The sequence below is a fragment of the Rhinatrema bivittatum genome, chromosome 8 (assembly GCF_901001135.1).
Source record: "Rhinatrema bivittatum chromosome 8, aRhiBiv1.1, whole genome shotgun sequence".
Lineage (NCBI taxonomy): Eukaryota > Metazoa > Chordata > Amphibia > Gymnophiona > Rhinatrematidae > Rhinatrema > Rhinatrema bivittatum.
This window is the reverse complement of record NC_042622.1, coordinates 11,053,711-11,080,343: the sequence shown is the minus strand read 5'-3', so window position 1 is coordinate 11,080,343 and position 26,633 is coordinate 11,053,711. Positions and strand designations below refer to the sequence as shown.

Sequence of the window (26,633 nt, the reverse complement as noted above, 5' to 3'; positions counted from 1 at the left end):
TCTAAGTGGAATGCCCATGGATGTTCTCTTGTGAGTGCTCTTATTACAGGTCAAGGGTTATGGTACGTGGACTGCTCCTGGAACGTTTGTGTAATCTTTTCTAGTTTCTTCATTGAATTTTAAAGCTATTTTCTGTTAGCCAGGGACCAATCCAGACTGGTTGCCTGCTGTCTGAGAATAGGTGGGTGTCTCTGACAGCAGAATTGGGGCAGTGCCCCTGTTCTGGATACTTTAGACGGCAGACAGGCAGAGTTGATTTGGCCAGGTTGACACCTCTGTGATTTATGAGTTCTTTGACCATCAGAGCCGCTGGTACCTGCAATATTTGCACTATTTTTATTGTCATAATGGCATAATGTATGTTAAATATTTTCACTTTTTGCTATATTATCATACTGGTGCAGCATTGTATCAGTAATATTCTTGCATTTGTTATTGTAACTACTTTGAATGCTCCTGTTGGAAAATTTTGCCACAAATAAATGATGACTTGGTAACTATAGTCACTGAGCCTGCGGTTTGAGACATGCTATTCATCCATTCGTCACTAGGTGGCAGCAGAAAACCAATTTTTGGGGTGTGTTCTGTCCAGGAGCACTAATCTGCATTTTAAACGCTCAGCCCTTTTTTATTCTGGAGCATATGCATGTTCCCTCATAGCTCCCAACAGAAGGAAAGAATTGTGATGTCCGTACCTGTGGTTATGTGCTAATGCAGTCTATGGGCAGACGGATGAAGACTGGGAATGTCACAGGATACTAATACTGCAATACACATAGGATCAACTTGCACTGCCGACTGTGCTATCTCTTTGTACCTTTGCATTGGAATAAGCTCCCTCCAGATGTTCAAGAGGCTTCCTCTTTGGCAAACATCTGGTCAAAACTGAAATCTCATCTCTTCAGACAATTCAGTTTGAATACCTGATTCCCTTAATTACTTTTCCTTGGCTTTCCTCTCTGGTTTTTGAAACTGGTTGCATAGGCTCATCCTGGCTGTCCATCTGTGCCCCCTATAATGCCCACCCCCTAATACATTTTGAACTGTCCATTCAATGTCAGGCAAATTTCTGGCACAGATAGTAGAGTACCCAGCGACCCCAAACTCATTTTAATGTGCGCTTACCCCTTTCTCTCCACTTTCTTAGAATTGCTGGGTTTTTTAAACTTTTATTTCCTATAGAGAACCAGGTCAATTTGCTTCAGTCCAATTGAGATATCAGGAAGATCAAAGCGCCTTATGATGTCATCAAGCATTTTCAGAACATCAGTCCATACGATTTACTAAACTGTAAAAAAGTTTAGGGGTGCAGGGTCCTGTCTGCCACAGAACACTTCCAATGGCCCTCGCACCTTACTTCACGATCCTAAGTCAGGAAAAAGACAATGTGTCCTCCTCAGAAACAGACTTTTATCTATCAGATTTGATGTACAATTTTAAAATAACAACAATTCTTGTCTCTAACATCCTGGCCACTAAGCACAAGTTTTCCCTAAAGAGAGTTCTGTACCATGGGTGGCCCTGCAGAGCCGTCAGGAATTGGCCCTTGTTTGGAACCACTCTTTAGCATCCCCAGTACTTTGCATTTAATCTGGAAAACAATTATCTTCAGAAGACGCTGCTGCACTCCCTGGTAACTGTTATAAGCTCATCTGATTCCTCTGCAGGGCTCCTCTACATATTCATCACTCCTACAGAACTGGCCTTACTGCTCATCCTTTGGGCTCCTGTCCCTCCTGACGCAGCCCATGTGGCGAAACACGGTCCGCGTCGAGGGTCCAAAAATCTGTTCTCTTCAAGCAACTGTGAATAAACTACTGTGGTTACACACATGCCATAAACCTTAGCCTGCTTAATATATTAACACTTATGGCTAACTTACTTACCCTTGGTCCAGACTTCAGATGATCTCCCCTGTTTACCTCTGAAGCAGGCTCCAGCTGGAGAGCTGGAGAATGTGGGCAAGCAAGGAGACTTGACTCTGGGACGGGTTCTGGCAGAGCAAACGGCTGTCTGGGCTTGCTTCTGGGTCCCTTCCCATAGTGGAAGAGCTATTGGGCAGCTCTCGGTTCCCTGTCGCCTCAGACTGCTCACCTCCATCTCTCGTCAGGGTGTCTCCTCTCCCCGGTCTTCTGGTCACACCTAGTCTTCTCCCTCCTTGATAGCAGAGAGTGCTGGGTCTGCTTTGGACTCCCCTTTCACTCTACCTTTCTGGGTTGCTCTCAGGGTTCGCTCTTTCAGGTCTTGCTCCCTTTTCAGGGTCCTTTTTCTCCTTATTTGCCCCCCTGTCTTATACTTTCCATCTGATAAATATGCATAAGCTCATGCATAGTCATGTGGCAGGTGAAGGGTCTTTGCCGCATTGCAGGTCTTTTCACCCCTCCCCATTTCTTCGGAAGGGGGGGGGGAGGGGAGAGAACTGCCATGTCTGCATGCCAAGCTCTTATGCCAGAGTATTTTTCTCTGTCTCAGACTGTCCCCCTCTTTCTTCCAAGGGTGGGGTCTTTCCGACCTCTGGACCTTGCCTTGGCTTGTTCCTCACTCTGGCTTGTGAGCTTAAGTTACATTATCCCTCTGCCTTGCTTTTTATTTACATAGGAGCATACAACATAAGAACATAAGAACATGCCATACTGGGTCTGACCAAGGGTCCATCAAGCCCAGCATCCTGTTTCCAACAGAGGCCAATCCAGGCCACAAGAACCTGGCAAGTTCCCAAACACTAAGAAGATCCCATGCTACTGATACAATTAATAGCAGTGGCTATTCTCTAAGTAAACTTGATTAATAGCAGTTAATGGACTTCTCCTCCAAGAACGTATCCAAACCTTTTTTGAACCCAGCTTCACTAACTACACTAACCACATCCTCTGGCAACAAATTCCAGAGCTTTATTGTGCGTTGAGTGAAAAAGAATTTTCTCTGATTAGTCTTAAATGTGCTACTTGCTAACTTCATGGAACGCCCCCTAGTCCTTCTATTGTCTGAAAGTGTAAATAACCGAATCACATCTACTCTAGATAAAGTATCCTTCAGTGTAAAGTTCTCATCAGGGCAAGTTTCTTCTTTTACCATTGAGCTGTGACAGTGCTTTTAAGCCTGTCAATATCTGGCTGGTACATTTCTTGGCTATTATGATTCATATTTGCTGCTTTCAGGGGTAAAACATAAGATATCTCCCTACAATTCCTGGTCAGACCAAAGGTTCATCAAGTCCAGCATCCTGTTTCTAATAGTGGCCAATCCAAGTTACAGGTACCTGGTATGATCCCAAAAGATCAATAGATTCCATGCAGCTTATCCCAGGGATAAGCAGTGGATTTCCCCAAATCCATCTTAATAATGGTTTATAGACTTTTTTTTCCAGGAACTTGCCCAAACATTTCTTAAACCGAGCTACACTAACATCTTTCACCACATTCTCCAGCAAAGAATTCAGAATGCAATTATGCATTAAGTAAAAAATTATTTTCTCCTATTTGTCTTAAATGTATCATCTCATAACTTCATTGTGTGTCCCCTAGTCTTTTTACTTTTTGAAAGAATAAACAATTAATTTGTGTTTACCTATTCCACTCCACTCCACTAATTATTTTATAAATCTCTATCATATCTCCCCTCAGCCGTCTCTGAAGAGTCCTAACCTCGTTAGCCTTTCCTCATAGGGGAATTGTTCCATCCCCTTTATCATCTTGGTTGCCCTTCTCTGTACCTTTTCTAATTCTGCTATATCTTTCTTGAGATGCGGTGACCAGAACTGCACACAATATTCAAGATGAGGTTGCACCATGGAGTGATACAGAGGCATTAGGATATTCTCTGTTTTATTCTCCATTCTTGTCCTAATAATCCCCAGCATTCTTTTTAATAATGAGCATCTCTTCAGTGAAGTCCTGATCTCTGGACTGAACCACTATCATATCTCCATTATCAGCAGGTCTAAATACTAATCTGGCATTATTCTGTAGCTCTTTTAATACCGACATCTCCATTTGATTCAGATTGTATGCAATTTGGGGTAAATTACCTTCCAAGTCATGAAGGACCAGTTCCATAAATGTTTTAGTATGGTTCTACTGGACCTGGGGGTACCATCGTGGCATAGGTTGTACAACTGAAGTGTCTATAGCTGCTGTTGACATGTTATTACAAAAAAGTAAACAAAGTTGTAATAACCAAGAGAATCTAAATAAAGCCACTCCACACTGGAAAGAATTATAAAAATAAGAAGACACAAAGGCAGTCCTTGGACTCATTGCAGATACTCACTAAGGTGGTTGCTGCTGTACTTGCCTCTGGCAATGTCAGGACTGAATACTCCCCCAATATGCCTTGAGTGCAAGGTAGGCCATCCTCTAAAAAAGAAATAGGACGGGAGTGAACTTCTTGGTAATTATCACCACACGCTCCATCCTCCGATGGCTACAAGGAATCCTCGGTTGAGTCTAGGAAGGCTAACTTTATCTTAATGGTCTTCTTGGTTTGTTGATAAGGATAAATGATACCAGATTTGATGCAATTGTTTCAGTTTTTCCTAACCTTTTTTCTCATTATCTCAGTCTCCCTTTTGAAAGTTAAATGCTATCACAGTAGATTTCCTTTGTTTCCTCCCTTCAGTTATTAAGTCAAATTGGATCATGTTGTGATGATTGTTACCAAGTGATCTAAAATAGCTCCCCCTCTCATCAATACTGGGGTATTAGAAAACACCCATTATTACTCTGTTGCTAATTTTGTTACGCAGTAATATACCCGCACTGTTATTCTCTTCCTCTTCTCACCTGGAATTTCTATCCATAAAGATTTATCATTGCATTTTGATTCCTACAGAACTTGTATCCTGTTTGACTCAATGCTCTCTTTAACATATAGTACCACCCCTACACCAGTTTGATCCATCCTATCTTTTCGATATGATTTGTACCCTGGTATAGCACTGTCCCATTGGTTATCCTCCTTCCACCAGGTCTCTGAGATATCAATTATATCTGCCTCTTCATCCAGTGCTATACACTCCAGCTCTCCCATCTTGTTTTTTTAGACTTCTAGCATTTCTATAGAGACATTGTTTGTTTTTTGTTTGTATTAACAACCTGCTTATCAGTTGATGGGGTAATTAGACATCTTTCTGCTCCGTCTGCTCTTTTCTTGAAGGCACCTGGGCTAATTTAGCATTTATTGCAACCTTTCTATCAGAATGCCCTATGTCCCCTGTTTTGTTAGTATCCTCTAAAGATACATCATTCCAAACCAATGCTATTGAGCAACTGTTGGCTTTCCCCCATCATTTAGTTTAAAAGCTGCTCTATCTCCTTTTTAAAGGTTAGTGCCAGCAGCCTGGTTCCACTTTGGTTAAGTAGAGCCCATCCTGATAGAATAGACTCACCCTCCCAAGATTGTTCTCCAGTTCCTCACAAAACTGAATCCCTCTTCCCTGCACCATCGTCTCATCCATGCATTGAGACTCCGGAGCTCTGCCTGCCTCTGGTGACCTGCGCGTGGAACAGGGAGCATTTCAGAGAATGCTACCCTGGAGGTTCTGGATTTAAGCTTTCTACCTAAGAGCCTAAATTTGGCTTCCAGAACCTCCCTTCCACATTTTCCTATGTCGTTGGTGCACACATGTACCATGACAGCCGGCTCCTCCCCAACACTGTCTAAAATCCTATCTAGGTGGGGTATGAGTTCTGCTACCTTTGCACCAGACAGGCAAGTTAAGAAACAATCCTCATGCCCACCAGCCACCTAGCAATCTATATTTCTAATGATTAAATCACCCACTATAATGGTCTTCCTAACTTTTTCCTCTTGGGCACATGAACCTGAAGACACATCCTTGGTGTGAGAGGATAAGGCATCACCTTGATCCCAGATCCCAGCTACAGGATTACTTCCTGCCACACCAGGGTGATGGTCTCATGCCCGGTGACCTTGCTTCTCCAAAGCAGCACAGAGGTTGCTTGACTGTCGTTGGGAGACTCTACTGTGTCCCTGAAGGTCTCCTCTATAGAACTCTCTGCCTCAGCTCTTCCAAGTATGTCACTTTAGCCTCCAGAGAATGGATGTGTTTCTGAGAGCACAGGAGGTCTTTGCCCCAGGTGCACACATAGAACATCTCGCCAACAGGTAGATACTCATACATGTGGCACCCTGTGCAAAAGTCTGGATAGCCCCAAACCTGCTGCTGGACTTCTGTCTGCATCTTAATTTATTAAGTTGCTAAAACTTTAAAAGCAGAATGTGGAGTAGGTATGTCTCTCAATTTAAGGGGTTTTAAAGTATTTGGTGACTTTTAAGATCTAAGGAAGTCCATAGTCAAAAGCCATTTAGACGGATAAAGTTATCTGTCTAAATGTCAAGTTTTGTTGTATTCAGCCCCTTATGTGGCTAGATAGGTTACTATCCGGCTAAGATCTAGCCATTTAAAAAAAAGAGGTGTTCCAGGGGCATAAATGGGAGGAGCTACTTATCTGGCTAACTTAGCGATATTCAAAATTATCCAGTGAACTTACCTAGGGCCTGATTTACTAAGCATTTTTCTCATAGCTACAGAATGGGCCCTTAGTCAGCTATGTCTAAATATTTACCTCATTGGTCTTTAAGTTGAAAACTAAGTGACTTATGTTAGTTTGTGAATGGCTAGCAACAAAATTAAAATTAGTCAATCACTAGAATCAGGATTAGTTGTATGTTATTCAAAACCAGTGGTGTAGCCAGTCACTTTGGGCTCAAGCCCACCCAACCAGGGCTGTCTAACACCAGAAGAGTCCTGTTGGAGGGCAAAGAAGAGGGCCGGAGCTGCAGTGCTGTCATAGGATCCCATCCCCATGGTGGCGAAGGTCATCATGGGTTCCCATCCCTGGGACAATGAAGAGGAGGACTGGAGTAGCAATGCCATCGCTGGATCCTATCCCCGTGGTGGTGGAAGCAGGGGTTTGGCCATGTTTCATGAAAAGGCCCTGTGTGTGTTTGTGGGTGAGAATGGGAGCCTGGGTATATGTGTGTGTGGGGGTGAGGGTGAGGATGGGAGCTTGGCTGTGTATATTATTATTATTATTATTTTTATATACCGTGTTCCTGTATGACATACAAATCATATGGGTGTGAGAATGGAAGTCTGGGTATGTGTGTGTGTGTGTGTGGGTGAGAATGGGAGCTTGGGGGTAAGTGGGGGGATAAGAATGGGGGCCTGGGTGCGTGTATGTGGGTGGGTTGGTGAGAATGGGAGCTTGCGTGTGTGTGTAAGAATAAAAGCCTGGGTGTGTGTGTGTGAATGAGGATGGGAGTTTGGGTTTGTGTGTAAGAATGGAAATTGTGTGTGTGTGTGTGTGTGTGTGTGTGTGTGTGTGAATGAGCACGAGGGCTTGGGTGCATGTGTGTGAGGGTGAGCATGGGAATCTGGGTGTGTGTGAGAATGGGAGCCTGAGTGGGTGTGTGTGGATGAGATTGGGAGCCTCAATGTATGAGTGTGAATAGGAATAGGAGCATGTGTGTGTAACAATGGGAACCTGGGTGTGCATCTGTCTGTGTATAAGAAAGGGAGCCTGAGTGTGCATCTGTCTATCTGTAAAAATGGGAGCCTGAGTGTGCATCTGTGTATCAGAATGGGAGCCTGGGGATGTGTGTGAGAGAGAGTGAGAGCTTGTGTTTGTGTGAGAGCATATGACAGTGAGAGCGTGTGTGTGTGTGTGTGTGTGTGTGTGTGTGTGTAAGCGTGATTGGTTGAGTAGTGCTTCTCAACCCAGTCCTTGGGGCACAATGAATATGTATGAGATAGATTTGCATGCACTGTGCACATTTATCTCATGCATATTCATTGTAGATATCCTGAAAATCTGACTGGTTAGGTGTGCCCCAAGGACTGGTTGAGAAGCATTGTGGTAGACAAGGTGAGAATGAGAGCTTGTGTGTGTGTGTGTTGGGTGGGAGGAACATATGAAAGTGAGAGCTTGTGAGGGAGTCTGTGAATGCATGAATTTCTGTGTGTGTGTGTGTGTGTGTGTGTGTGTGTGTGAAGGAGGGAGGAAGGGAAGAAGACAGTAGGAGAAGAAACAGAATGAGAAGAGAGACCCTGAAAAAGAATTAGGAAATGACCAATAAGGGAAAAGTGGGAAAAAAGAGACCAAGACAAACTGATTAGAAAAATACAATGATCAGACAATAAAAGTAAAAAAAAAAACAAAAAAACACCCACAAATTATTTTGATATTTTAGCAATTGGAATATTCCATCTTTGGGAATGTGTAGTTCTTATATTTTTGTATTTTGCTCTTTCTTCTGTATTCTACTATTCAGTGTCTGGTTTCCTCAGGCTTTCTATTTCGGTTTTGTCTGCATTTTTCTGTTAGTAATTTGCAGCCCCTTATTTCTATATCAGGTAAGGGTTGGTCTCTGTTTTGCCTGTGTGTGACTGAGGTGTAGTATTGCTGCTAGCGTGTAGTTTCTCTGTAGGAATTTGTAGCAGTCCAGCTTGTTCTGTTTCTCCAGTAAGTGGTGTATTAATGTTCTAGGGCTTGGTGTAGTATTTGCATTGTTGTTTTTTCATAAGGTTACTTGTTATTAGCAGTGGAGGGATATTTTGTGCTGAGGTAACACCAGAATTTGAATTTATTTTTTTTTCATGTTGGTTGTAATGTGAATTGTCCTAGCTCTGCTCTGCACCTGTTCTGATGATTAATGCTATTTTATTAAAGTTATGATGAATTCTGGCTTTCTGCAAAGAGGATTCATGAAAGAATACATTGATTTTTGTTTTATTACATGATTTTTTTAAAATTCTGGTAAGTTCTTGAAAAACTGAGGAAAAATATTTTAAAGTTCCATGCACGATGCATAATGGCTGTTGCAAAGTACTTAGAAAGCCATTCTAGGGTGCAGTATATGGCATTATTTATCAATAAGAATACGAGTAGGGCTCAGACCACCCACGTTAACCTTGTGCCCACCCAAAAAAAATCAGTTCTGGCTACGTCACTGTTCAAAACTGCTAATTTACTTCTATTCTGAAGTATTTCCTCCTAACCGGGGGAGGGGGGGACTGATTATTTATTTAACAGAAAAAGGGCCTTGAGTGGGTGGAAATCAAAGTAATGATTATTTGCCTAGGGACCTGTACTGTCACCTTTTCAGATGAAGTAAGTGACCTTTGCAGAATCACAATTCTGATACAAATATTAACTTCTACAAGCTCACAAAATTAGCTCAAAGCCCAGTATCTCTAAACTCTCACAATTCTTAACAGAGGCAAACAAATACTAACTTATAAATTTAAGGCAGTCTACGGCCTCTAAACTCATAAAATTATTAATATTTATTTATTTATTTAACATCTTTTCTATACCGTCGTTAAGCGGGTGCCATCACAACGGTTCACAATAAGGCACAAAAACTATGTTGAATAAAGTGTCTAGAATTCTAACTCTTAAACAGGTGCCATCAAATATACTGTAACAATATATCATAATAAGTGCTATTTGGTGAGTGTTATAAGTTATGTCTAGATTTTCTAACTCTGCTAAACGTTTGGTGTTACTTAACTTTGAAGTTTAAGATAAAGGTGGAGATTAGAATATAGGAGAGGAGACACACTTTAAGAAGGAAGGAGTGTATTTGTGTGGGCGTTTGCTTGACCGCAACTAACAGTTCCCTGGGTTCTACTCCTGATTCTCTTTGTGCTATGCTTGCTTAAATAGCCATGTTTTTACATTTTTTCTGAATGTTTTGATGTCTCGTTCCAATCTGATTTCTACCGGTACAAAATTACCCCAAAGATCTATTTCTTTTTTTTTTTACTCTTTATTTATAATTTAATATATGAATACAGGCATATCATGCTACAAAAAAAAAAGCATTTGATAAGGAAAAAAAAAAAGGAAAAAGAAAATAGATGAAAAATATACATATTATTCACATTGAAATATATTGAATTGCTAACTTAGACCACCATCATCTGCAGAGGGCCCAGAAAAGCAGGGAGTTAGAGACAAAGAAAAGAGGAAAAAAGGAAATCTATTCCCAAGGAAGCTTATCAAACATTATGCAATAATGCAGGCATAACCCCACACTCCCACCCTCTCTCCACAACATTAGGCAGCAGGAGGACTCTCATTAAGAGCCCTAGAATTAATAACGCTACACAATTGTGAGGGCTCACAAAATACAAATTTCTCAGTGGGGAAAAAACAACCAGACATTTGCAGGGAAAGAGGAGAAAAAAACGCCCCCCCAAGGAAACCACCTCCTAGGGCATAGCCACAAATGTCTTCCTGCCATCTTGCGTAGATGTGTGGAAATCAGGAAAAACCTGGACTGTGAACCCCATAAAGGCAAAATGAGCAGAACAAAAGAACAGGCAAAGAACCAAGTCTCTCTCCTGAAGACAGGAAAACGATGGGTCTCATCGCTCACTGTGGATTCCAAGATGGCTGCCATGTCTAAGTCTTCACCCGCTTGGAAGGCCGAACCGTGGGCATTATCCCAACTCGCTGCCCCTCTCCCTCCAAGGAGGTAAAAGGCGTTAACCAAAGCAGGCCTGGCACTACGGGAAAGACCAGGAGCGTCCCGCCTATATGATTTAAAAAGCTCAGCCGGCGAGATTATGGCCATCACAGGAAGGTCTGGAATACAAAGATTCTGCTGTTCTCAAAGAGTCTCACGTCCTGCGATGGGATCACATTTCTATGCTGAACAAAGAGAACCCTGAAGAGCAGCCATTTTCCCCTTCGGGGGATTGCTTCAGTAATCTGCCATTTGAATCAGAATGGGGCCCTTGAGACGGGGAGTCCTGCTGTGCGTTTCATTAACACGTGAAAGCCTCCATTGATGAACAGAGCCGTCCGGTGCAACTGTCAGTGTAATATGGGAGGGTTCAGGCGTGCCAGGCCTCGAGCAGGCCTATAAAGACACTGTCCAGTGTAATAGGGGAGGGTGCAGGCTCGAGCAGGCCTATAAAGACACTATTCCAGTTGTAATAGGGGAGGGTTCAGGCTCGAGCAGGCCTATATAAGACACCTGTCCAGTGTAATAGGGGAGGGTTCCAACGTGCAGGCTCGAGCAGGCCTATAAAGACACTGTCCAGTGTAATAGGGGAGGGTTCAGGCGTGCAGGCTCGAGCAGGCCGATAAGACACTGTCCAGTGTAATAGGGGAGGGTTCAGGCGTGCAGGCTCGAGCAGGCCTATAAAGACACTGTCCAGTGTAATAGGGGAGGGTTCCGGCGTGCAGGCTCGAGCAGGCCTATAAAGACACTGTCCAGTGTAATAGGGGAGGGTTCAGGCGTGCAGGCTCGAGCAGGGCCTATAAAGACACTGTCCAGTGTAATAGGGGAGGGTTCAGGCGTGCAGGCTCGAGCAGGCCTATAAAGACACTGTCCAGTGTAATAGGGGAGGGTTCCGGCGTGCAGGCTCGAGCAGGCCTATAAAGACACTGTCCAGTGTAATAGGGGAGGGTTCAGGCGTGCAGGCTCGAGCAGGCCTATAAAGACACTGTCCAGTGTAATAGGGGAGGGTTCAGGCGTGCAGGCTCGAGCAGGCCTATAAAGACACTGTCCAGTGTAATAGGGGAGGGTTCAGGCGTGCAGGCTCGAGCAGGCCTATAAAGACACTGTCCAGTGTAATAGGGGAGGGTTCAGGCGTGCAGGCTCGAGCAGGCCTATAAAGACACTGTCCAGTGTAATAGGGGAGGGTTCAGGCGTGCAGGCTCGAGCAGGCCTATAAAGACACTGTCCAGTGTAATAGGGGAGGGTTCGGGGTGCAGGCTCGAGCAGGCCTATAAAGACACTGTCCAGTGTAATAGGGGAGGGTTCCGGCGTGCAGGCTCGAGCAGGCCTATAAAGACACTGTCCAGTGTAATAGGGGAGGGTTCCGGGGTGCAGGCTCGAGCAGGCCTATAAAGACACTGTCCAGTGTAATAGGGGAGGGTTCAGGCGTGCAGGCTCGAGCAGGCCTATAAAGACACTGTCCAGTGTAATAGGGGAGGGTTCAGGCGGTGCAGGCTCGAGCAGGCCTATAAAGACACCGTCCAGTGTAATAGGGGAGGTTCAGGCGTGCAGGCTCGAGCAGGCCTATAAAGACACTGTCCAGTGTAATAGGGGAGGGTTCAGGCTCGAGCAGGCCTATAAAGACACCGTCCAGTGTAATAGGGGAGGGTTCAGGCGTGCAGGCTCGAGCAGGCCTATAAAGACACCGTCCAGTGTAATAGGGGAGGGTTCAGGCTCGAGCAGGCCTATAAAGACACTGTCCAGTGTAATAGGGGAGGGTTCCGGGGTGCAGGCTCGAGCAGGCCTATAAAGACACCGTCCAGTGTAATAGGGGAGGGTTCCGGCGTGCAGGCTCGAGCAGGCCTATAAAGACACTGTCCAGTGTAATAGGGGAGGGTTCAGGCGTGCAGGCTCGAGCAGGCCTATAAAGACACTGTCCAGTGTAATAGGGGAGGGTTCCGGGGTGCAGGCTCGAGCAGGCCTATAAAGACACTGTCCAGTGTAATAGGGGAGGGTTCAGGCGTGCGGGCTCGAGCAGGCCTATAAAGACACTGTCCAGTGTAATAGGGGAGGGTTCAGGCGTGCAGGGCTCGAGCAGGCCTATAAAGACACTGTCCAGTGTAATAGGGGAGGGTGCAGGCTCGAGCAGGCCTATAAAGACACTGTCCAGTGTAATAGGGGAGGGTTCAGGCGTGCGGGCTCGAGCAGGCCTATAAAGACACTGTCCAGTGTAATAGGGGAGGGTTCAGGCGTGCAGGCTCGAGCAGGCCTATAAAGACACTGTCCAGTGTAATAGGGGAGGGTTCAGGCGTGCAGGCTCGAGCAGGCCTATAAAGACACCGTCCAGTGTAATAGGGGAGGGTTCAGGCGTGCGGGCTCGAGCAGGCCTATAAAGACACCGTCCAGTGTAATAGTGGGAGGGTTCAGGCGTGCGGGCTCGAGCAGGCCTATAAAGGACACCGTCCAGTGTAATAGGGGAGGGGTTCAGGCGTGCAGGCTCGAGCAGGCCTATAAAGACACCGTCCAGTGTAATAGGGGAGGGTTCAGGCGTGCAGGCTCGAGCAGGCCTATAAAGACACTGTCCAGTGTAATAGGGGAGGGTTCAGGCGTGCAGGGCTCGAGCAGGCCTATAAAGACACTGTCCAGTGTAATAGGGGAGGGTTCAGGCGTGCAGGCTCGAGCAGGCCTATAAAGGCACTGTCCAGTGTAATAGGGGAGGGTTCCGGGGTGCAGGCTCGAGCAGGCCTATAAAGACACTGTCCAGTGTAATAGGGGAGGGTTCCGGGGTGCAGGCTCGAGCAGGCCTATAAAGACACTGTCCAGTGTAATAGGGGAGGGTTCCGGCGTGCAGGCTCGAGCAGGCCTATAAAGACACTGTCCAGTGTAATAGGGGAGGGTTCCGGGGTGCAGGCTCGAGCAGGCCTATAAAGGCACCGTCCAGTGTAATAGGGGAGGGTTCAGGCTCGAGCAGGCCTATAAAGACACTGTCCAGTGTAATAGGGGAGGTTCCGGGGTGCAGGCTCGAGCAGGCCTATAAAGACACTGTCCAGTGTAATAGGGGAGGGTTCGGGCGTGCAGGCTCGAGCAGGCCTATAAAGACACTGTCCAGTGTAATAGGGGAGGGTTCCGGGGTGCAGGGCTCGAGCAGGCCTATAAAGACACTGTCCAGTGTAATAGGGGAGGGTTCAGGCGTGCAGGCTCGAGCAGGCCTATAAAGACACTGTCCAGTGTAATAGGGGAGGGTTCAGGCGTGCAGGCTCGAGCAGGCCTATAAAGACACTGTCCAGTGTAATAGGGGAGGGTTCAGGCGTGCAGGCTCGAGCAGGCCTATGTTGCCAGTTTGGCCTCACACCAACGGAGCCAAAGCTCCTGCAGGTAACGCAGCAGTGGGGAACCTCGGGGAAGGAGGAATCCCGGCGTCAGGGCTAAGCGATACCTCTGCCTCCACCTCCGACTGCTGGGCGCTCCCTCCGACCCCAGCGAAGACTGAGAGAGCTGGAGGAGCTCCGAAATCCCCATCCGCCGCATCAGGGAGGGCTGGGAGTAAGCAGGGGGAAACCCCCTCCCCTCCTCCCCAAAGCTTTCCCTTCCACTCGACTTTCCGAGCGGTAAAGGTTCCAAGGGAAAAGACAGCGATGGTGCCGAGCTGCTCTCATCGCGTCCTCGGGACCGAGTAAAGGCAGCCATCTATTTCTAAACACTTGCAACAAATGCTAGCCTTAAAAACTAACCACAGCGAACACAACCTGTAGAGGTTTAACTATTTAAGAGGGTTTGTTTAAAAAGATTTAAGCATTCTTTCCCAGCAAATCAACTTACCACAGCAGATGAAGGCCCTACAATCAGCACTTTCTCTGCACTTTTAAAGCTGCTGCCGGACTATTGCTGAGACACTGAGCATTTTGAAGCTGCAGTCACAGTCATAGCAAATTTCTGTGGGACAGGAGAAAGCCCCATGCGTCACAAAATGCTGCCATCTCTCTCCCTCTTACTTTATTTCTATTTCTCACCTACAACACGAGCCAATCAGCTGTCAGTCTGCGTGAAGGGTCTGTCAGCCCTGCCACGAATGTGACAGCTCCCAGCAAGCTGCAGGCGTTCGGATGATTTCACTCCTGCGCGCGTACCGGCAGCCTTGGAAATGTCACAGGGTGGGGTGTTGGGAGCATGGCCCCTGTGATGCAGAAGGCGCCGAGGGAGGTCGGGGTGCACAGTTCTTGTGACCCTCGCTAATAAATAAAGGTTTTCCTTCTCATTTTGTGTCTATGGGGAAAATGCTCGGTGCGCAAGGCTCCTTATTACTTTAATAAGTCAGACCTCATTCTTCATTCACCTGGAAAACAGCTGTGCAGGGGCACAACACCCCAGCCCAGAGCCACTTCACCTTCCCTGAACAGATTTTACTGTGCCTGCGATTCTCTTTGGTCCGGCTCTGTTCACATTGGTTCAGAGGCTAATTCCTGTTTTCAGAACGCGTTTTGTTCCATTTCTCTCCACCCCCCCACCACTCTCCAGTGAAATCAGCAGCAGCCCCCAGACATCCCAGCCTGGACGTGGAGTGCCCGGGGGCACGGCCCTGCATGGAACCCCATGGTCTGAATCGCACTGCTGCATTACCAAAACAGATTTATCAGGCCTGAAAAAAACGTGCAAAGCGCCTGGAGATAAAATTGGGAAGGTGCTCGAGAAGTACAAAATGATTCCTCATTTTGCAGGGGGGGATTCTCTGATCTGTGGCAGAGGATCTTCTACCACTTACAGATGTCACAGATAAATGTGGACAGGGTTAAGTTCTCTGCAGCATTGTGTACAGTTTTGATATTGTTTTAACCCCATCTGTGGCCCAAGGAAAGCTTTTACTAACAGTTCCCACATCCGCACCACTTTCCCCAGAGTGCGAGAGTCTCAAGAAGGCTTATGCTATGGCTATGTCTGTAAGCGTGTCCCCTAGTGTCCTGTCCATGCCAAATAGCCAGGATATGTGGAGGGGAAACAGGAGCTCTGAGAGGATGCATGCGTATGAATGGACCATGGACTCACATCCCAAAAAGTAGTCCTCTTTATTTATTTCCAGTCTTACCAGTCCAATCACTAAATTAGCACTCCCGGCAGGGTACGGCAAAGAAAACACATTACAAACGATACACATCTAAAACATGTCTGGCGATATACAAGAAATGTACAAATAGCAGTGGCAATAACAATAAACCAATAAGCAAAATGCAAAACCAGAAATCAAGCAAAAAAAGTCAAATAAAGATACAATGGACCCCATAGTCAGCCGACTCAATGAGATTATCCTCCTCTTCCATAAGGCAGAATATACATAGCAAAGTGGCGAACGACTCTTGTACTAACCCAGGAACGGAACAGCCAAAAAAGCCAGGTTTCAGCTCTGGGAGTTACTTCTTGGGTTTCAGACAGGAGGTTAATGGGGAATATTTTTGGATGTTGCAATGCTTAGGTAAAAGCAACTTTGAGAAAGTCGAACAGATAATCCCCATTAGTACCAGGGAGTCAGGGACACAGCCTCGCGGCTCACAAGGTGCTGGGGATGCTCAGCTGCTTGGTCCAGCTTGACGACTCATTACGAAGCACCGTACAGGCCGATGCGATACCCTGCGCTGCAGCCAGCGCACAGCTTAAACACGCGATTGGAAGGCGCATTTTGGATGCACGTCCATAACCCCTCCGATGCGATACGGGAATTAGCACATTGAAAACGTGCGACCAATCTAGGGCGTAGCTAATAGCGGTCATCACCTGTAAATCCTATGTACAAGAGGCTATCGTTATTTATTTATTTTAAAGTGTTTACATCCTGCTTATAACAATAATATGTGCCAAGCTGTACCATACAATATAATCAACAAAATAACAAACTGCAAATGAGAATAAAAGCAGAATATAGGAAACCGTTGGAGCTGCCTTAGCACAGAAATCAAAATCAATTATTCCAATTCACAAGCCTGCCCAAATAGCACCGACTGCAACTGTTTTATAAACTGACCCGGGTCATCAAGCAAATGCAAAGCAGGTTTGCTTGCTCGCTAATCCCCGCAATTCAAAGGATTTCCCACGCGGCCAATGCACCCGTGGCATTGGCCGCGGCAAATTTTTCACGCCAGCCCGGGGCTCACTGGAAAAAGAAAACTCCTGCTTTCTGTCATTCCCCGGCTTAGTATCATCGCAATATTAGGAGGAACCACAGAACGCAGATTGAAGTAAAAAAAACCCCCCCAAAACAATTCTGGGCGCCAAATATAGTCGCACATGCGTGTATCTTGTGCCAGAGGTGGGAGGACAACGAATGCTGGTACTGGGCGTCCATTTCCCCGCCTGCACTGACAGCCACCCAATGCCAAGGAGGTGCTAGGGACGCGCAATTTTCCCTCGGCGCCTCCTTTGCTCGCGTGACCATCGTTTAAATATTGCATCGCGCGCCCAGGAGAGGTGGCTGGGCGCGCATCAGCAGAGCGGCGCTCAATCGGGGAGTGCCGATATGGCATCGGCCCGATAGACTATGACGTCAATTGTGGCTCCTGATTGGTCGCTCAAGCCGATGCTGCTCTGCTGTTAGGTTTAGTGCTCATCTCTCCCCAGTTAGGCTCCCGGCTTCCGAAAGCAGGAGCCCGAGGCAGGAAGGGAACCCAGGGTACAAGGCCCCGGGTTTCACTCCACAGCCTTTTCTGCCTGGAAAACCTCTCTCATCACCTCCGGCAGACAAAGCGTCCAAGCAGCAGAGGGAAGCGCTGGTCCCCTGCAGTGGCGCCGCCAGCCCCTCGTAGCCTTCTCGCTGCCTCTTAAAGGCGCAGTGCCACCTAATCACTCACTCCTCTCAGGGGCAGCTCTCAGCAAAAGAGAGGAATGATTGTGAGAGTGAAAATGAACCGTTCCTACCAGAAATGCACCGAACAGTAAACACTAAATTCCAGGTTAGGGAATAATGAAAACTCTGGCTGGCACAGTGAAGCCAGGATTTCCACGTGGGGACTCGGATGCTGCTGGAGAGGGCTAGTTTTACGCAGGATCACAAAAAGACGTATTTGGAAAGGTGGAGGAAGGGGGCTGAAAGGGATGGTGACTGGGGGGGGGGGGGGGGGGAGTGAGATGGAAAATGTGAAAAATAGGTCCTGGTTTGTCTTTGCTAGGTTCGAGGTGCATCAGAAACCACTGTTCTTCCAGGCATTGCTTGTGCCATCTTATTATGCTTTATACACAGTTTAAAGCATAAAAGGCAGGAGGATTTTTTTTTAGAGAATTTCTCGTACAGTTTTACAGTCTTCTCAATGCCTGATTTTTTTTTTTGTTTTTTTGTGCAAGGAAGAAAGGACTCAGAGAAAATGAACGCGGCCCCCCCCCCCCCTCTCTGCCCGCTGCCACTGGATTGTGCTAATGAAACACGTTCAGGCTGCCCGTGAACTGGGGGCCGCCATAGGCGGAGGGCTGCCCGGCTCCGGCGAGCACAGCGCGAGGCCTCGCCTCCCTGAAATTGGCATAATGTGGCATGAAATTAAATCACGAGGTTACGTGAAAACAGAATTTCATTTCATATTTTTTTTTTATTTGGCCAGCGTGTTCCGTGGCTCCCAGCTGCTCCGAGCCACGGGGCCAGCTCTGCTGCCATTATGCCCAATCTGTATGTATTACAGCTGCTCTCAGCACAAGATTATTACCCCGGGGGGAGCTAATAAGCATATCCAGCGCTCCCTGTTTCATTTCTTACTCAAATACGTGGGCCTTTGAAATCCCCCCTTCCTAACAAGTGTGTTAAATTGCCTCCCTCCCTCCTCCCAGCCAGCAGCAGCAGCGTATTAAGCCCCGGCCGGGCTTTCTTCTCGCTTGCAGCCTGTGTTAACACCTTTGCGGTAAAATGGGAGCGCGCGTCCATCCAGTGATTTTCTGCAAGCAGCGTACACGGAGCTTAAAAATCTTATTTCCTAGCGTGTAGCAGATGGACTCAGAACAAGTGGGTATAGTGTGCTCGTGCTAGCAGCTGGAGAGGGATCTGACGTCAGAAGCTCAGTAATTTCCGTCTCCAAAGCAGTTCGGAGCTACCTCACGCTCGCTGAGCGTTTTTCCAAATTCTAACGACTAAATCCATAGAAGATCCTAGCCCCGCACTCCTGCGGTGATACCCTCGGGTCCCTCCCCCAGTTGAGTTTCCCCGAGGTGATTTCCGTGGTCCCTAGGAGGTAAGAGCCTCGGTCCGGTGGCCGACTCGCGGCAGGGACCTAGCCCCCGAGTGAGAAGGGCTCGGGCGCGGCTTACAGGCAGCGTGTGCACTTCCTCGAGCGCGGCGGTGACGGTAATCACCCTCTCCCCCCCCGCAGCCGGAGACCGCCCGGGTCGCAGCCGGGAAGCGCCGAAGACAAGGTAAGGCGTACATCTGTACTTGTGGGTCTCCGAGGAAGTGTGGACTAGCGGGGTCTGCCTACGTGGCAGCCCGCCAAGGAGGTCGCCATTTTGCCTGCCTGCTCGCCGTCACCTTCTGCCTAGGCGCACGTTGATTAGCTGGTTCGTCGCCTCGCTCTAGCGCTCAGGCCAGACTGAGCGCACAGGCGACGGGCGCTTATGTTGGGAGCCCAAAGATAATTGGGCGCATATTTCATAGAGGCGCACATTGAAGACACCTTGTTTCACGTCGATAGGCGCACGTTGCTAAGCGCACGTCGAAAGGCGCATGTTGCTAAGCGCACGTCGCTAAGCGCACATCGATAGCCGCAAGTCGATAGGCGCACGTTGCTAAACGCACGTTCATAGGCGTACTTTGCTAAGCGCACGTTCATAGGCGCCCGTTCATAGGCGCCCGTTGATAAGTGCACATGGATAAGCGCACATTAGTAGGCGCACATCTTTCGCGCATATTACAAGGCGCATACTCCGGCTGGGAACACACCGCATGACAGACAAGATGGAGGTAGGAGAGCCCATGCGTCGGCAGAGCCGGCACCTCCAGAATCAGGCATAAGAGCTCTAGGCCTCTGCTCAGCATGCAACCTCAGAGCCACACAGAGCGAGGAAGCAGACTCCCTATGTGCCCAATGTGAGGAGGCCCTGGGAGTCCCAGGCCAGGGCCGGTCCCAGCCCAGCCTACTTGCCAGTTCCTCAGGGAACACCCCGGACCTAGCAGGCCGCGGTGAGCAGCCAGGGAACCCAAGAGACCTGGTGCTAGAACCTGCTTCGCTCTCCTGGGTGGAATTATTCAAGGGGATTCATGCCTTTGTCAAAATGCAGTCTGATCCCCGAACGGGTCCATACGTAGCGGATGACCCGGCCCCTGGACCCTCAAGACCTAGGCACGGCCACTCGCCACCCGGAAGCCCCACTTATGGGGATTCAGATTGTTCTGAGGAAGTCGACGAGCCCCCCCGAGGAGGGAGAACTTCCCTCGGGGATAGAACCACAGCGGACCATGAGGCGCTTCTTTCTGAAAGAGGATCTCCCAGGCCTGGTCTCTCAATGCCTGTCGGAGCTGGCTATCCCGGGCCAGGGCACCCCAGGGGAACCTAGGATGAACCCCCTGCTAGAGGGCCCGCGCCAAGCGGCTCACCACGTCCCCCTCCTACAAGCAGCACAGCAGCTCATCGATCTGGAATGGAAGGCGCCGGAGGCCTCATTCAGAGGAGGTCGGGCCTTGTCTGGCATGTACCCCCTGCACCCGGCAACCAAGGAGCCGCGGGCGTGCCCTAAGGTAGACGCCACAGTTTGCGCAATTGTGAAGCGCACCCCCATTCCGGTGGAAGGGGGGAGCGGCCCTCAAGGATACACATGACCGGCGCACAGCTTAACACGCGATTGGAAGGCGCACTTTGGATGCACGTCCTTACAATTGGACAAATATTCCCACGAACGGAAGAAAAGAGTAAGAACCTACCAGCGCGTTTGGAGAAAGAAGCAACAAAATGTGTAAAACAAGAGGAAAAAACTCTAAAGAAATAGAAAACTAAAGACAAACAATTGGCAGGAAATACAAGGAGTTACTTCAGCAAATACCATGTGGATCAGAACGTGATACAGGAATAGATAGGGAGAGGTGGCCTTAAGCCTAAAGCTGAGAGATACAGGACAGTGGGCTATGCACCAGATGATTCACAGCAAGAAATAAATGGTAAAACAGACAAGCGCAGAGTCTGTGAGGCAGAACTGGCAATCCCTGGGTGTAATGTGCTGAGGTCGGAAGGCCTGAACACAGAAAGGCACAACAAGGTGGCACGGCTCATCCACTGGAAATTGCAAGATAGAAACACGAAGGCTGAAAAAGACCATTACAGCCTATCCCCTCTGCCTCTCCGCACCAGCTACTCAGCTTTACAATCCCTACCACTGCCTCACAGACCCTCTGCCTTTTCCCCATGGCTTCTTGAATTTAGATTCTGCCCTTGTCCCTAGCACTCTTCGGGAAGGCCGTTCCATGCATCCACCCTCCCATCCGCTCTGTAAAAAAAACATTTCCTTACATTACTTTCACCCTCATCCCATGACCCAATTTTACACGTGTAAAATGCTTTTGAAAATATATCAATGGCATTTACCAAATGATCTTCTCCGTGCCTGGGGAAATCCAGAGCAGCTATGGAGCATTTAATAATATCTTGCCCCAGATATAAATCAGGAAGAGCTGCATCTACTTGCCAGGAGAGCACTGGGCTGGTTGCATTAAGACTGTGATGATATCTCTCAAAGAAAGAAGGAGGAACAATGCAGAAGATTTTCTCTATTTTTCTTACACATTGTCCTGGTATCTGATCGCATCTCTTGGTTTTGTCTGGCCATACTTAGTACAGAATAATGGCTCGGTACTGATACTTCTATTAGAAATAGGGGTTTTTATTTCTAGTTTACTATGGCTTTCTCTCTCTCTGTCAGAACCGTGACCACGTCCCTTAGGATGGAGGTAGAATTATCCATTACTAGAGCAGGTTAAACGCGCATCTCTCGGTAATGACACCGGTAGAGTAGATTTCGCCTGGAGACATAGAAATGGATTGGGTGGCCGCACGTCCAGGACATAAACCCCAATGAGCTAGAGATCTGCATCCTCTCTGGGAGGGGTGGATGAGCAGTGTGAGAGAGAGAGAGAGAGGCCTCGGGACTCTTTCTGCTGGAGAATAGCCGGGGGACGTTTACTGAAACCGCAACAGGGGAAAAGAGAAAAGCAGGAACTCAGCTGGTGCCCGAGCCCGTCTCAGGGGAGTCCGCACTAAATCTCATTAATCACACCCTGGGCTGGCACCTGTCCAATCCATGCAAGACCTAAGTGTTCACGTCCAGATTTCAGCCAGAATCTCTCTAGGCCCCTCTCTTGCTCATAACTTAATTTGCTTACGCACAGCCCCATCAATTGGAAGGTGATTCCAATATTTCCTGAGAACTAGGAATAATCAGACTGGGGATCGCCAAAGACACTTAAAATGTTAAAAAAAAAAATAAAAAATTCCCTGAGTGGATTTAAAGCGCTGGCTGGAAATGCATCCTGGATTCTCAACTCCTCTTTCCGAAGACGCTAATAAGTACTTTTGTATTCAGTGATGAAATGCTGGGCCTCTGAATCTCTCTGCTTTCATGGGTCTCCAGTTTTAAACATCCTCTGATGTTCTCCTTGCAGAGCTGTCCTCCTTTTTCCTGTTGGTTGTTAGATGACTCAGTTTTTTTTGTTTTTTGCTTCTTTATCTGCTGGGGCAGTTCACTGCTCCCTTCCTCCGCAGGACCTTCCCTGTACAGAAAGTGAGTTGTAACTGCTGAGAAGTGAGGGATATGTGGGCAAACGCAGAGCAGAGAAGGGGCCATACTAGAAATAAAAAGGAAGCATAGACAATAAATAGCTGTTCTGGGGGGTGGGGAGAAGCCGAGACATATAAAAGTGTTTGTAAAACTCAGAGCAGGAGAGTGGCTGGGAATGGGAGCTTTTTACAGCGCAGGTGGAAGGGTCTCAGCCTCTGATCGGGCCTGGCCTTTGATTTATTCCGGACACCGCTCCTTGGCAAGAGCCAGAACTCAGCCTTTTTCCCTGCTGGGGAGTGGGTCAGATTATGTGGACCAGGTGAACTAAAAAGTACGAATGGCCCACAGTATCAGTCAGTCACATCTTTTTCCAAACAGACAACAAAAGCCTGAAGCTAAACACAAAATCTTCTCCCCATACAAAGATCTAGAAGCATGTGCGAAAGAAAAACGCTTAAAGAAACCGAGACATACAGCTCTCCCAGGCAGAGTATTGCATAAGCACCCGTCCCTCCTGCCCCCCGACTCTGTGATCTTACCTGGATGCCCCAGATTGCTAAGGTGAATGAACTTCCTTTCCCTCCCTGTGTCCTGCTTCTTAGACCACAGGTCACTTGCAGAGTGACCAAACCCACTAGCAGGCATTGTGTGAGGGTTTAATGAAGAGGAGCCCGAGCCATGCACGCTAATGATTGCCGAGGCTCCAGAAGCTGCAGCTCTTAATGAAAGAGAAGGTTAAAAAGCTAGGCAGGCTTCGGTATCAGGATAAAACCGGAAAGGGCTGTGTGATGTCACAAAGGGAGAGAACGCGTGACGTCATGAATGGAGCGGGCACTGTGAAGTCACAAGCACAGCAATCAAAACTGAATAATTTACCCAGCGCAGAGGCGGAGAGAGAGATTCAGCAGAACAATGGGAAACCGACTTATAAGTAGCCCCAACTGTCTGCAGTATTTCCGGATGTATCCAAGTCCGCTTTGAATGTGCAGCTTACAGAAGCAGCGCGCTGAGAACAGGCTGGGAGCGAGGAAAGGAGAGCGTTATCTGGGTTACAGCGTTTCCCTCCCCTCCCTGCAGGGCTATTTCTAGCAGTGCAACATGGAAAGGAGAAATGGTGATCATCACTGCTGAGAGATGTTGCCATGCATCCAACCCCCATCTCTCCCTCTCTGCTGTGTTCCTCCCTTTAAATTGGATTTGTAATTCCTATACTGTACATCTGCATGGCTTTAATTCATCCATTCCGTACAACAGAATTACCCAGCCTGCTCCTCTCCCACCATTAATCACGGCGCTCAGGTGGGGGGTAATTCATTCAGGCACAGGCCTAGTTCAAAAGGTGGGGATCATTTGGAAAATTACCTTTGCTCTTTGGTTCCCAAAGTTATTGAAATCGTAAATCATGGGGGAATTTGATTTCCTGAATTGGCTCTGTCAGTGATGATGCTTTGGGCTACACACTCACACTCTCATACACACACACACACACACAGGCACATAATCTCACACACATACAGACACAGGCACACACGCATGCACACCATACACACATAATCTCACACACATACAGACACAGACACACACATAGGCACACAATCTCACGCTCACACTCTCACACACACACACACACAAACGCAGCCCAAGGAGTATAACCCACAGGAACAGCTAAAACACCAAAACCTCCATTGTATTCATTAAGGCAAAATACTTCTTCTAGTTGTAAGGATAGTTTTCCACAGCACTAATTGACTTCCATTAAATCCACTAGAAATTTACAGTTGTAAGAGCCTACCACACAGACGCAAACACACACACACACACCATACACACATAATCTCACACACATACAGACACAGACACACACAGGCACACAATCTCACGCTCACACTCTCATACACACACACAGGCACATAATATATCTCTCTCTCTCTCTCTCACACACACACACACACACACCATACACACATATAGACACAGACACACACAGGCACACAATCTCACACACACATAGGCACACACGCATGCACACCATACACACATAATCTCACACACATATAGGCACACACACACACACACCATACACACATAATCTCACAAACCTTCTCCCCCAAGAAACTGGTGACTTTGACAACAATGGCAGTGCTGCAGAGAGAATTGCTGGAGATTACCCTCTACCCAGGATCTTACCCCATCAGTTGGGTGCCTTGGGGCAGATTTGATCCCAAGCTGCCCCAACTGCCAGCGCCATTTTCAAAATGAAAGGAAATGATAAAGGAAATTTGTTTTAAATTTTCTTTCATTTGAAACAAAATCACATTCCTCATTTAATCCATCCTTTTACAAAAGCATCCAGAGCGGGATACAGAATAATCAGTAAAAAATACAATACAGATGTAGGGAATCCCCCAATTATTTCTGCCTTTTGTTAGCAGAAGACTGGGTGGGGAGACCCCGGAGTTATCAGCCCTGTCTGATGCTGGGAAATGTAAAATGTCTGTGCCTGCAATAACACTGGTTGACCACTGGATGGCATTTTAGATTTGTGATCGTTTTGAGACAGCTGATCATGTGATGCGGGAAAGTGTGTGGCTATTTTCTTAAATGTTTGGCTTTTTCTGATTGGTTGCTGAAAGAGAAGCAGGCAGTATAAAGGGGGAAGGTCTTGGCAGGGCTTTGCCCTTTTGACCTGTGGCCTTGCCGGGACAGAGTGCAGATTAGGGACCTTGAGCTCTGTAATCGAGAGGAGTGGTCAGCCTGCAGTCTGGGAGGCCCAGGGACCTCTTCCCCTCCAGGAGAGAGGCCTGAGGCCAAAACGAAGCGGAGAAGAGTCCACCTTGTTGTGGGGTTTGGACCAGAGCAGAGAAGCATGAGAGGGTGGCTGCATAGGGGCAAGGAGTGGGTTTTTCTCTCCCCAGGGGAATTACCTTGCAGCAAGAGGAAGAAATGCAGGAAATGGGGGTGACTTCACAAAACTGGGGGTGCCCTAAGGGGTTCTTTGTTGGGCTGAGGTCCCGGGAACCAGCACAGAGAGAAAGGAGCAGTTTTCTCCTCTCCCTGAGGAGCTTACCGGGCTGGTGAAATGGAGATAAGAACATAAGAAGTTGCCATGCTGGGTCAGACCGAGGGTCCATCAAGCCCAGCATCCTGTTTCCAACAGTGGCCAATCCAGGCCACAAGACCCTGGCAAGTACCCAAACACTAAGAAGATCCCATGCTACTGATGCAATTAATAGCAGTGGCTATTCCCTAAGTAAACTTGATTAATAGCCGTTAATGGAGATGCCAGAGGCCTGAGCGTAGAGTGGCGTTTGCTCCCCCCGAGGAACTGCCCGTGAGAGGTGCAGGACAGGAGCACGGGTGGGGTGACGTCATATGAGGGCATCGAGGGACAGGGTCTGGGGAAGCCTGCACGAAGAGGATGGTGATGTGGAGCGTGCTGAGGTGTGAGTAACGCTGCGGGAAATGGGATTATGCATTCGGTGCCCATTGCATGACAGTTTTTGACATGGGTAAGTCTGAACAGCCCAAGCCTCCCTTAGGGCTGAGAGAAAGAAAAGGCAGTAGAGAAGATAAGAGTTTGATCTTCCTGGTCAGCAGGGGCGGTAATATTCACTGTTCTGGAAGCCCGGGATTTTCTCTTCTCATCATGTAGATAAGTTGCTATGGGTTTGGAATTTGATACAAGATGTCAGTCTCCATTGTTATGCCAGCCCATCCCTGTGGATGGAGTCAGAGATCATGGAGGGGATAGAGGGAGTTTCCTCTGTGTCCTAACTGCGCAGGTGGAATACACTGGGGTCAACCCAAGCTGTCACCAAAAGGTCCCCACATCAACATCTGCATGGGCCATTTGGAAGAACCCGTAAAACACGTTGGAGATGGAAGTCCGTGCATTACCAGGGGAGTCCCATTCCATCACTTCATGTACCTGGAGGGCGGGGGTTACATAGGATGCAGAAGGACAGGACAATCAAGCACCCACAGGCTCTGAGCTGACACGAAAGCAGCAGCCTGTTGCATGGGAGTAGTGACGATCAAACGTCTTGGAACGAAGCTGAAAGTTAGTACAAGATCTGGAGCAAGGCTGCTCTAAAACCAGCAGAGAGTGGATCGATTTGATTTTCCCCAAGAAATGCTGGGGATGTCTTTGCCATATTTTTAAACACAGGATGTGATTGCTTTTTCACTGGCAATTAATTAGAAATCTATTTTTAAAGAAAGCAAAATGGGAAGAGTTTTGCTTGTGTTTCATACCTGCTGTTCCCTTCCTTTTGTCTCTTTAAACGTTCATCCACAAGTCTTAGGGACGGGCCGAATCTCCTCTGAGCCAAGGCTGTCTCTTCCATTAAGCAAACTAGGCAGGTGCCAAAATCCTGGAAACTTCCAGGTTCCATGCAGCCACTTTTAAGGAAGGTCCGGCACTTCTCAGACAG

At 47.7% G+C, this 26,633-nt stretch overlaps 1 long non-coding RNA gene across 1 annotated transcript; it reads right to left on the bottom strand.

Moving 5' to 3' along the window:
- Window positions 1-365: 365 nt before the first annotated feature.
- LOC115097398 lies at window positions 366-26,633 on the bottom strand. The gene is made up of 3 exons (XR_003858271.1): window positions 26,455-26,633; window positions 4,270-4,355; window positions 366-1,803 (listed from the first exon to the last, which is right to left on the bottom strand). It is a non-coding gene; the product is annotated as an uncharacterized LOC115097398 (long non-coding RNA).